This window comes from Peromyscus leucopus, chromosome 13, assembly GCF_004664715.2.
Source record: "Peromyscus leucopus breed LL Stock chromosome 13, UCI_PerLeu_2.1, whole genome shotgun sequence".
In the NCBI taxonomy this organism is placed as follows: Eukaryota; Metazoa; Chordata; class Mammalia; order Rodentia; family Cricetidae; genus Peromyscus; species Peromyscus leucopus.
This window is the reverse complement of record NC_051074.1, coordinates 22,348,087-22,357,690: the sequence shown is the minus strand read 5'-3', so window position 1 is coordinate 22,357,690 and position 9,604 is coordinate 22,348,087.

Below are 9,604 nucleotides of genomic sequence, written 5' to 3'. Positions count from 1 at the left end.
GGGCTCACGATAATGCAATTCTGTTGAAGAATAGCTTTCTTTCTTTGTTCCTTCCTTTCTTTCTTCGTTTCTCTTTCTTTTTTCTTTCTTTCATCTTTTTTTAAATTTTAATTTTTTTTCATTTTACATGCCAACCACAGTTCCCTCTCCTTCCCCTCCTCCTGCTCCCCTCTCACCTCCTCCCCCTCATGCCCCCCCCATCCACTCCTCAGAGAGGGTAAGACCTCCCCTGGGGAGTCAACAAAGCCTGGCTTATCAAGTTGAGGCAGGCCCAACCCCCCCCCCCCAGCATCAAGGTTGAACAAGGTATCCCACCATAGGGAATAGGCTCCAAAAAGCCAGTTCATGCACCAGGGATAAATCCTAGTCCCACTGCCAGGGGCTCCACAAACACACCAAGCCACACAACTGTCACCCACATTCAGAGGGCTCCCCAGCTGCCAGCCCAGAGTCTGTGAGTTCCCACAAGCTCAGGTCAGCTGTCTCTGTGGGTTTCACCGTCATGATCTTGACTGCCCCCACCTGAAGAACTGCTATTTCTTCAAAAATATTTTAAAATTACAGTTGTGTGTGTGTGTGTGTGTGTGTGTGTGTGTGCGCGCGCGCGCGCGCGCGCACCTGGAAGTCAGTCCTAGGGATCAAATTATAATTGTGGGGATCAGGGTCACATGTCTACCCACTGAATCATCTCACCATCCCCCAAATGGTCATTTTCCTTTTTCTATGGCTTCTTCATTTGTGAAACTTAGAAAATAACACCTGCAAAACTCAGCCAGATCCTCTTTCCCTCCCGTGGACTCAATTGCTGTTTCTACCATCATAGTCACAAAAACCACCATCTGCAGACTTGCTTTTTTCAACTTGCAAATCAAAATACCTACTTTTTGTTGTTTGATGGGAACTGAAGGCCTTAGGCACCTCCTTTGCCTACACACAAGTTCATACAGGAAGTTGATTTTTGGCAGGCGTTACTCAAGAGAATCTGGTAGTGGGAAATCAGTGGGACCTACACAGTCTTCTCCACTACCCATAGATGATAGTCACTCACACCAGATGTTAATGAATATGATTCTAAATGTTTATATAGATTAGAATTCACACAATAATCTCGAGTTGGATATCAATATTACTTTTTAAGCAAGAAAAGGGAGACACAGAAAACATGACTAGTGGCCCAGTGGGTGGTGAGGGGTCGTCTCCCAGCCCTGCCTTTTGGATGTGATCTGTGTCAGGAGAACCTGCCATGTGGATTCCACACTACTTCAGCCACATGGATACACAGACAGCTATGCTTTCAAGTGTTTAACCCATGATGCCCCAAAGGATTTCTTTCTAAGCATAAAAGCCCAGGGTTTTTATGCTTAGAAAGGCTTGTTCTTGCTGGATGTGGTGGCACATGCCTTTAATCTCAGCACTCAGAAGGCAGAGGCAGGTGGATGGGTGGATAAGTTTGAAGCCCTCCTGAACCACAGAAGGAGTTCTGGGGCATTCAGGGCTACACAGAGAAACCCAGTCTAAAAAACAAAAACAACCCCAAAACTGAAAGATAACTTATAAACAACCGAAGCTTGTTTGGCACCAGCAAATGGTGCGTTATAACCCGGTGGATGGTGCCCTGTGGGGAAACGTGGCAAGCATGCTACCTTGGCTCTCAACGGCTTCTCATAAAGTCTCTATGCCAGCATCTAATCCTAATTCCCACCTCTACAAAACATTAACATGAGTTTGATCATTGTGCCTCCAAGAGGAACTTTTGGGGGCTAAGTTCTCTCTGCGTTGAGTTACTTTACTGACTTACTGTTACACTGAACTTGAAATTCTTAGCACATTTATCTCCAAACCTGTGATTTTTCTCAGTGCAGTCCCCAGGGAAAATGGAGCACACGGGTGAGAGCAAAGTAAGACATGGCACAGGATTCATGTCTGCTGTCCTTTGTGATTTTATTTTCACACTGTGCCCCCGGGACCCCTGAGCACAGCATCCCAGTGGACCCATGAGGCCTAGAGTTCAGGGAGACTCCAACTAATTAGAGGAGTGTTGGATCTGTGACTGAGTAGTCAGGAAGGGCACTGGACTGGCAACTCTGACCCTGGAACAAGAAACTACCTGACCATACTGACGAGAACACAGAGGGACGTGAGCTCCAAGAAACATGGGACCCCGTGACTAGCTTTGCATCTTGTATTGCTTCCCTGGGTTAACCAGTCCCTGATGTTGCAAGTACTGGCATGTAGGGAGAGATGCTCCTCCCCCCCAGTACTAACATGTAGGGAGAGATATCCCCCGCCCCCAGTACTGGCATGTAGGGAGAGATGGAGGCCCCCAAGTACTGGCATATAGGGAGAGATGCCCCCCCCAACTATGGCCATGTACAGAGAGATGGGGCCACCCCACCCCGAGTTTATCCTCCTTTTACCCCACAAAGCTGACAAGTATCGGTAGGACATATGACCATCACAAAGCAAAATAAAAACAGTTGAGTTCTTTGGGCAGCAATATTTCCGCTGTTCTGGCAACAAAAAGGATGCAAATGTGTAAAGATTCACAATATAAACTGTAGTGTCTATGACCTGACATGTGTCTGTGTTTGTGTGTCTACAAATGAATAGTACTGTATAACGCAGGATTCAAGATTTGTTTAGTTTTTGATCCTGCATGGTCCCAGAGCGGCCCTTTGTGATACTGAGACTCTGACATAGTTTACATTAGATGAAACACAAGTCCTAGAGAAGCAGGCGTGAAGACCTGGATGACAGTGGAGAAAAACTCTGGATGTCAGTGACAGCTTTTTTCTTTTTCATAACATCTCCTGTCTTAGGAGATCTCCAAAGGCAGGCACCATGCTTTGTGTTTTTCAGCCTTGGAACTCTTAATGCCTATACGAAATTTAGCATCTTAGGTATTTGATCAATAGTCTTCCAGTGAATGTTCAAGGGAGTGAGTGGGTGAACTGGCTTTCTTCGTGTCTTCTACCCCAGGTCGACTGGAAAGAGTTCAACAAAATGAAAAGTGTCCCTGTCTCCTCGGTGTGGGCGGACCTAAAGATGAGTCAGCCTGACAGGAGACATTCCTACCTTGAGGAATGTGCGTTAATCATACGGTGACCACACAGCCCGAGCTGCCCAGGCCGGGTCTGGTTCTTACCTGCTGTCCCTGTAATTATGGAGTCATAAATGTTCCATGGTCTGGATGATAAACTGCATCATAGGGAAAACTGCTTCCAAGCACTAACTGGAAGATGCCAGATATGGGGTCCCCGAAACACAGGGGGACACGCGAGGACAGGGAATATTCCTTAAAACCCTTTTCTGCTCCCAAATTCTAGGGAGTGATATTTAAATGCAAATTCATTCTGAAGTTAAAGCTGAGTGTGATTGGCATAAAACTGCAATCCCAGCACTAAGGAGACTGAGGCAGGAGGATGGTGAGTTTAAGGCCAGCCTGGATACATATAGAGATTCTACCTCAACTGCCCACCTTACCTCAACAAGGAAAATTGCATAAAACATGGTTAGCTCTCAATAAATGCATTCCATCATATTAACTTTCTTCACTATATTAGTCATCCATTACAATGTGTTTATTATCTTATTTTTTAAAAATATTTATTACGTATACAGATGTGTTCTGCATGCAGAAGAAGGCACCAGATCTCATTATAGATGGCTATGAGCCACCATGTGGTTGCTGGAAATTGAACTCAGGACCTCTGGAAGAACAGCCAGTGCTCTTAACCTCTGAGCCATCTCTCAAGCCCTATCATCTTATTTTTTAAATTTTTAGTTATGTATATGCATACGTCTCTTGAACATGGGTGTGTGCCATGTGTATAAGAAAGTCAGAAGAAGGAATTAGATCCTCAGAGTTGGAATTACAGGCGGTCATAAGCCTCTGGACCTTGTGCTGGGACTGGAATACAGACTCAACTCCAGCCCCAGCTCACCATGTTCCAGTCTGATTTGTCTGGGAATGAACAGACGTGACCTACAACTTACCATGGATAATCCCATATTGATAATTAGCGTCTGCAAGTTCATTTCAACCTTTAGATCCATAAATCTGAGAGGTATATTACAAAGTTATTAAAGTTCAGTGTCTTAATTATATAGGTGGAGTCTCTAACAGCTGGGAAGACTGAGTTATTTTGTGGACAAAGAATTTTTCCATGCCTAGAACTCACACCACCTTAATTTTTCTTAGCAAAATTTTCCAGATAGTAATTTTATATAAAGATAATAGTTAAAGTGTATTTTTTTTTGTATGGAACCCCACAGTGTCTCATCTCCTGATTCATCAGGATGCTGATTTCATAGTATGATCTGCTCTGGGACTTTCTATACATGCATTTTTCTAGTTTTACTTTCTTCATTATTTGTAAAAATCAGAAGGAAAGTTGGCCAGACTGCAAGAAGAAATGGTTCCAGGGGTCGAGAGGGATGGCTCAGTGGTGAAGTATGCTTACTGCTCTTCAGAGGACTTGCTGCGTTCGGGTCCCAGCACCCACACTAGGCAGCTCACCGCTGCCTGTAACTCCTCCAGTTCCAGGGGACTTGACGCTCCCTGACCTCTGCATGTGCCTGTGTGTACATGCTGTGACCATAAACTCAGGCAGGTGTACAAACACACGTAACTTTTTTTTGTTGTTGTTTTAAATTTTGAGACAGGGTTTCACTGTATAGCCCTGGCTGTCCTGGAATTTGCTCTGTTGTCTAGACTGACCTCAGACTCAGAGATCAGCCCGCCTCTGCCTCCCAAGTGCTGGGCTTAAAGGCGTGCATCACCGTGCCCCGCTGTAATAAGTCTCTTAAGACAAATGAAAAAAAGGGTTGTTGGTATCTTCTCCATTTTTATTCATTCATTCATTCATTCATTCATTCATTCATTTTTGTCGTGTTGGAGCTGGAACTTAGGACCACACATGTGCTGGGTCACCCTAGCATGTTACCCTTGAGCTGCCTCCCCAGCCCTCCCACCTTTATTCCCGCTTTGAAGGGCTAGTAACTCTGTGGAAACAGAAATAAGCCCCGGTGAACTACCACACAAGCTGGCGAAAGGCAGCCTGCAGTGCGCGGCGGCGAAAATTGCAGCGTTCTAAATCAGGACTGACAGCGTAGCTACACACGGACGGTGCTGACCAGGGAAGAGAGCTCCCATTACTTTCCCCTTATTTAACAACATGTTTTCTCTGTGCACCAAGCTTAGAGGCCCAGAACAGCGTTTAAATATAATTTTTAAAAACTTAGCACTTACGTTGCCAGAGGAAAGGAGTCCAAAATTTTAATTCCAAGGTTGGCAAACATGCCAAAGCTTGTCTAAGGGAGTTCTGCAGCCTTTGATGAGAAGAAGCCTCTGAGGATCACCTGGAAGCTACTCTAAATTGCACAGGGTACCCACTCCCATTCTGACCTAATCCCCTGCCTCACCTGCGGCTGATTTTGAAATTCTCTTTTGAACTCACCTCGGGGAGAGGATGTCGTCCCAACGTCGACCACCAGGGGGCATCCTCTCCAACTCGGCTCAGTTCTGTCTGGGCAAGAAGAGACTGTGGTTTTCAATCCTTAGCCTCGAGTGCATTTTTTCAACCCTTAGGAAATGTCCTTTACATGAAATGAGGACTATTATATGTGTATTACTCTAGACATATATGTTTTTTAAAAGCTAGGACTGGCGTGGTGGCGCACGCCTTAAATCCCAGCACTCGGGAGGCAGAGGATCTCTGAGAGTTCGAGGTCAACTGGTTTACATAGAGTTCCAGGACAGCCAGGGATATGAATAGTGAGACCCTGTCTCGGGGTGGGGCGTGGGAAGGAAATAATCCCAAATCCCAAAAGGATGAGAATGGACATGGTGGCGGCGGCAGCGGCGGCGGGGGGGGGGGGCATGCCATAAGGTGACATTTCCCAACCATGACAGATCCCAGTAAAAAGTTCACACACACACACACACACACACACACACACACACACACACCAACAACTTATATAATGCTGTAATGGTAATAATAAAAACCAAGGGCATTTCACAATAAATGGCGTATTTTACTAAATAAAATTTACGTATAAACAGAGCAGAAAATACATAACTAAGGACTCTTTCAATTAGAAGCAACTGTTCAGAGGAAGACAAGCACAGGTGTTTATAGTGACAGTTCCATTCCCTTGAGTGGCACTGTAGGAAATGCTCCGAGTTCCAAAGAAGCACACGGCTGTGGTCCCAGCTAACTCGGGGACAGGAGGATTCCATGAACACAGGACTAAGGCTAGCCTGGTCAACATAGCAAAATGAGGAAGGGAGGGGGAGGGGAGGGAGGGAAAGAGGCAGAGAGGAAGGGAGGTAGGGAGGAAAAGAAAGGGAAGGGAAGGGGTGGGGAGGACGGGGGGGGGGGGGAGGGACAAAGGAAATCCGGGTCAAGTCCACATCCAAGTTCACAGAGAACAAATAACTTTGGCAGGACTTGGAACCAGGTGTGCCCGTTATGCGTGCCCCAGCGCGGGCCACGGCAGCACACTGCTCTGGGACAAGGAGGTGACAATACAGTCAGGCGTAAACGGTGCTGCGTGCACGACTTCAAAGAACTTCCCGTCAGTCTCTGCACAAGAAGAAAAGTGGACCGCTGGAGCGCATACTCCAGAGACAGCATGGTTCCCATGCACCGTCGGTCGGTCGGTCACGGAGATGGCAAAGGAACCCGGAGTCAAACCGGAGGCACTGAAGATGGGCAAACACGGAATTTAGGCCAGAATCTCCTTTGTCAGGTGACGATGGGAAGATAAAAGTTACCAGAAGATGCAGATCACTCAGGGACAGCCAGATAACTCAGAATGCCACTCAGACTGGCCCCTGCTGGAGAGGCCACCTGAGGCTGAGAAGACAGAGTCCCTGCTTCCTCTCTTCCTGGCCCACCCCAATCTCCTGACAGTGCCCCCCTGTCTGAACTCAGTCCACAATGGCAGAAGCCTGCAAAAACCGCTCTTGTGCTAGTCAATTTCTGTTACTCCTAAAGGTTCGAGGAAATTAATCTGACCCAAATCATCATTGGCAAATTAGTTAAAGCCAGCCATGAAGTAAAGCAAGCTTTTTATTTGTGCACACCGAGTGCCTTCCCCTAAGGCGGGGTTCAAGAGGCCAGCGTTGGATGAGAGGAAGACAAGGTTTTCATGGCTCAGGAGTAGGGGGTTTCCAAATGGGGGATTTGGTGTGCAAAACAGGCTGGGTTACAGAAGCAGAAGATAACAAGTTAGTCCTAACGACCTCCTGAAACAAGGCATGATTGCAAGGTGGTCATAACAACAGGTGGTCATAACAAGCTTTTGAAACCAAAGTATGGTTGCAAGCCAGTTACAACAACTTTACTCCCCCCCCCGCCCCCCCCCCAGCTGAGGACTGAACCCAGGGCCTTGCACTTGCTAGGCAAGTAATCTACCACTGAGATAAATCCCCAACCCCCAGTTATAACAACTTTTTGAAACAAAGACATGGTCGCTGTTTCCTGGAGCAGGCAGTACAGGACTTTTTGTAGTTAAGGTTACAGGTGAAGCATAGGATTCCTAATCCTTGAGAAACAGATTTAATCACAAACAGGAATGAACCTAATTTGTCTTTACTATAAGATGGCTTTAAAGCCTAAGGTGGAGGCAGTCTGGTTCATCACTTCCACATGAGGGGCTGAGGAAAGGTCTACATCTGAGGGCAAAGGGACCAACCAGGTACAGGCACATCTTGTTTGGTTGTTGTTCTACAGAATGAGGAATTTAAGTTTCCTTTAAATTATAAACCATGAATCTTTAGACTAATTTGATAACAGAAAAAAATTTCTTTTCAAATTACAGTCGACTTTTTTCTTGCCCACAGGTGGCTGTGTTTTTTGTGTCAAAGCTCTGGATTCCATGCCCTACCCAGTGTGTGTGTGTGTGTGTGTGTGTGTGTGTGTGTGTGTGTGTGTGTGTGTGGTGTTGTATGTATAGTGTGCATCCCATGATGCACACGTATGTATGGAGGGCAGTTGTCTCCCCCCCCTCTGCTTCACTTTCTTGAGACCCCCAGAGCACATTTGTTTCTGCTAGACTGGCTGGCCAGTGAGCTCCTGGGATCTACCAGATCCATTCCCTCCAGGAGTTAAAGGAGACCACAGACATGCTCTGCTTTTTACCTGGGGGCGGGGCTTGGAACTCCAGTCCACAGGCTTGTGCTGCAAACACTCGTTTCCAGTGAGTCATCTCAGCAGCCCCACAACCACCTGACTTTTTCAACTCACAGAAAACAGAAAAACAAAACATTACCTGACGCCCCAGGTCAGGTGCAGCAGCATCCATCACCCTAACCTCTCCTCTCTAAAGGAAAAGGAAGTTGGGTACCAGCCTTGTGGAGGTTTTTGGAAGACAACGCTTTGGGGTGGATTTCTGCGTGACTGTGTATAGTCTGAAGAGGTAGCATGCTGTGCTTAGAGTCCTGAACGTAATTCTTCAGGAATGTGGGAGTTCTAGGTCACTGGCGAGGGACTGGAGTGGCCACTTTGGTTCTGAAGGGGGACACTGGAGCGCCCTCTGGCGGACACGGTTAATCAAGCGTGGCGGCCGGCCTCTAGGCTCTCTCCTGGCCCACAATGGAACCAACTCAGGAATACGACTCAAAGGCTACTCAGTACGGATTACATTTGGTGTGTCTCCCTTTCAAAAGATTTCCAGAAAAGCGATTCGGAAAGTCCAGGCCTGTAAGTGCAGCAGAGTGGGGGAGGTGTCAGTAGGGTCTGAGCTTAAGCCCCAAGACATGGTATCTTCCCGGAGCATGACTTTCCAGATTTATACGTAAAAAAAAAGTCAGTTTCTCCTGCAGCTTCGGACAGTTCCGGCTAAGTAGGACCATTCTGTCCTTTAGATTACAGACTTTGGAGTACAGCTTTTCTTTAACATTTCCAAGTCTGTCCACTCCTTATTTCTTCTCTTTATGCCACAGCCGCCCCATCCTGCTGCTCCGGGTTCTTCCTTAGCAAAGATGAATCAGGCTCAGCATCCTCCCCTCTCCCCTCCACAGCCTTAGATCTAAGCCTTGCCCTCCATACGTCGTGCTGTGGACTGGCCCGTTTCAGGAAAACACAGGATTTCCCCTGTTTCCCAAACGCCAAGGCTAGAGAAAGGATTTCAACTTGTCCTCGCTACCTCTACTGCCCATGGAAAGCCTGGGACATGAACCACGCCCACTATCTGTCAAAAGCACTTTTCTCCTATTTCCTCATTTAATCGGAATACATCCAGAATCGGCATTCTCTGATTCTACAGGTGAGGAAGGAATCCGAGACTCCCAAGGTCAAGCGTCTGGCCCACGGGGCGGAGACTGTACTCAGGTTCCTTGGTGCTCCAAGGCTAATATATTTAGCCTGCAGACCCGGGTTTGAATCCCGGCTCAGCCACGGAGTTCAGACTAGCGGCTTCACCTCCTCGCGCCCGTGTCTCACTCTGAAGACAGGGTTTCCAATTCGGGACCGTTACTAGGACGATAAAGCGTGCATCAGCAGCGCCTGGCTCAAGGCCGCAGGAACTATAAATGTGAGCTCCCTTTCAGACCCCAAGCTTGGCGAACCGCTTCTCCTATTTCTACAGCGGCTCC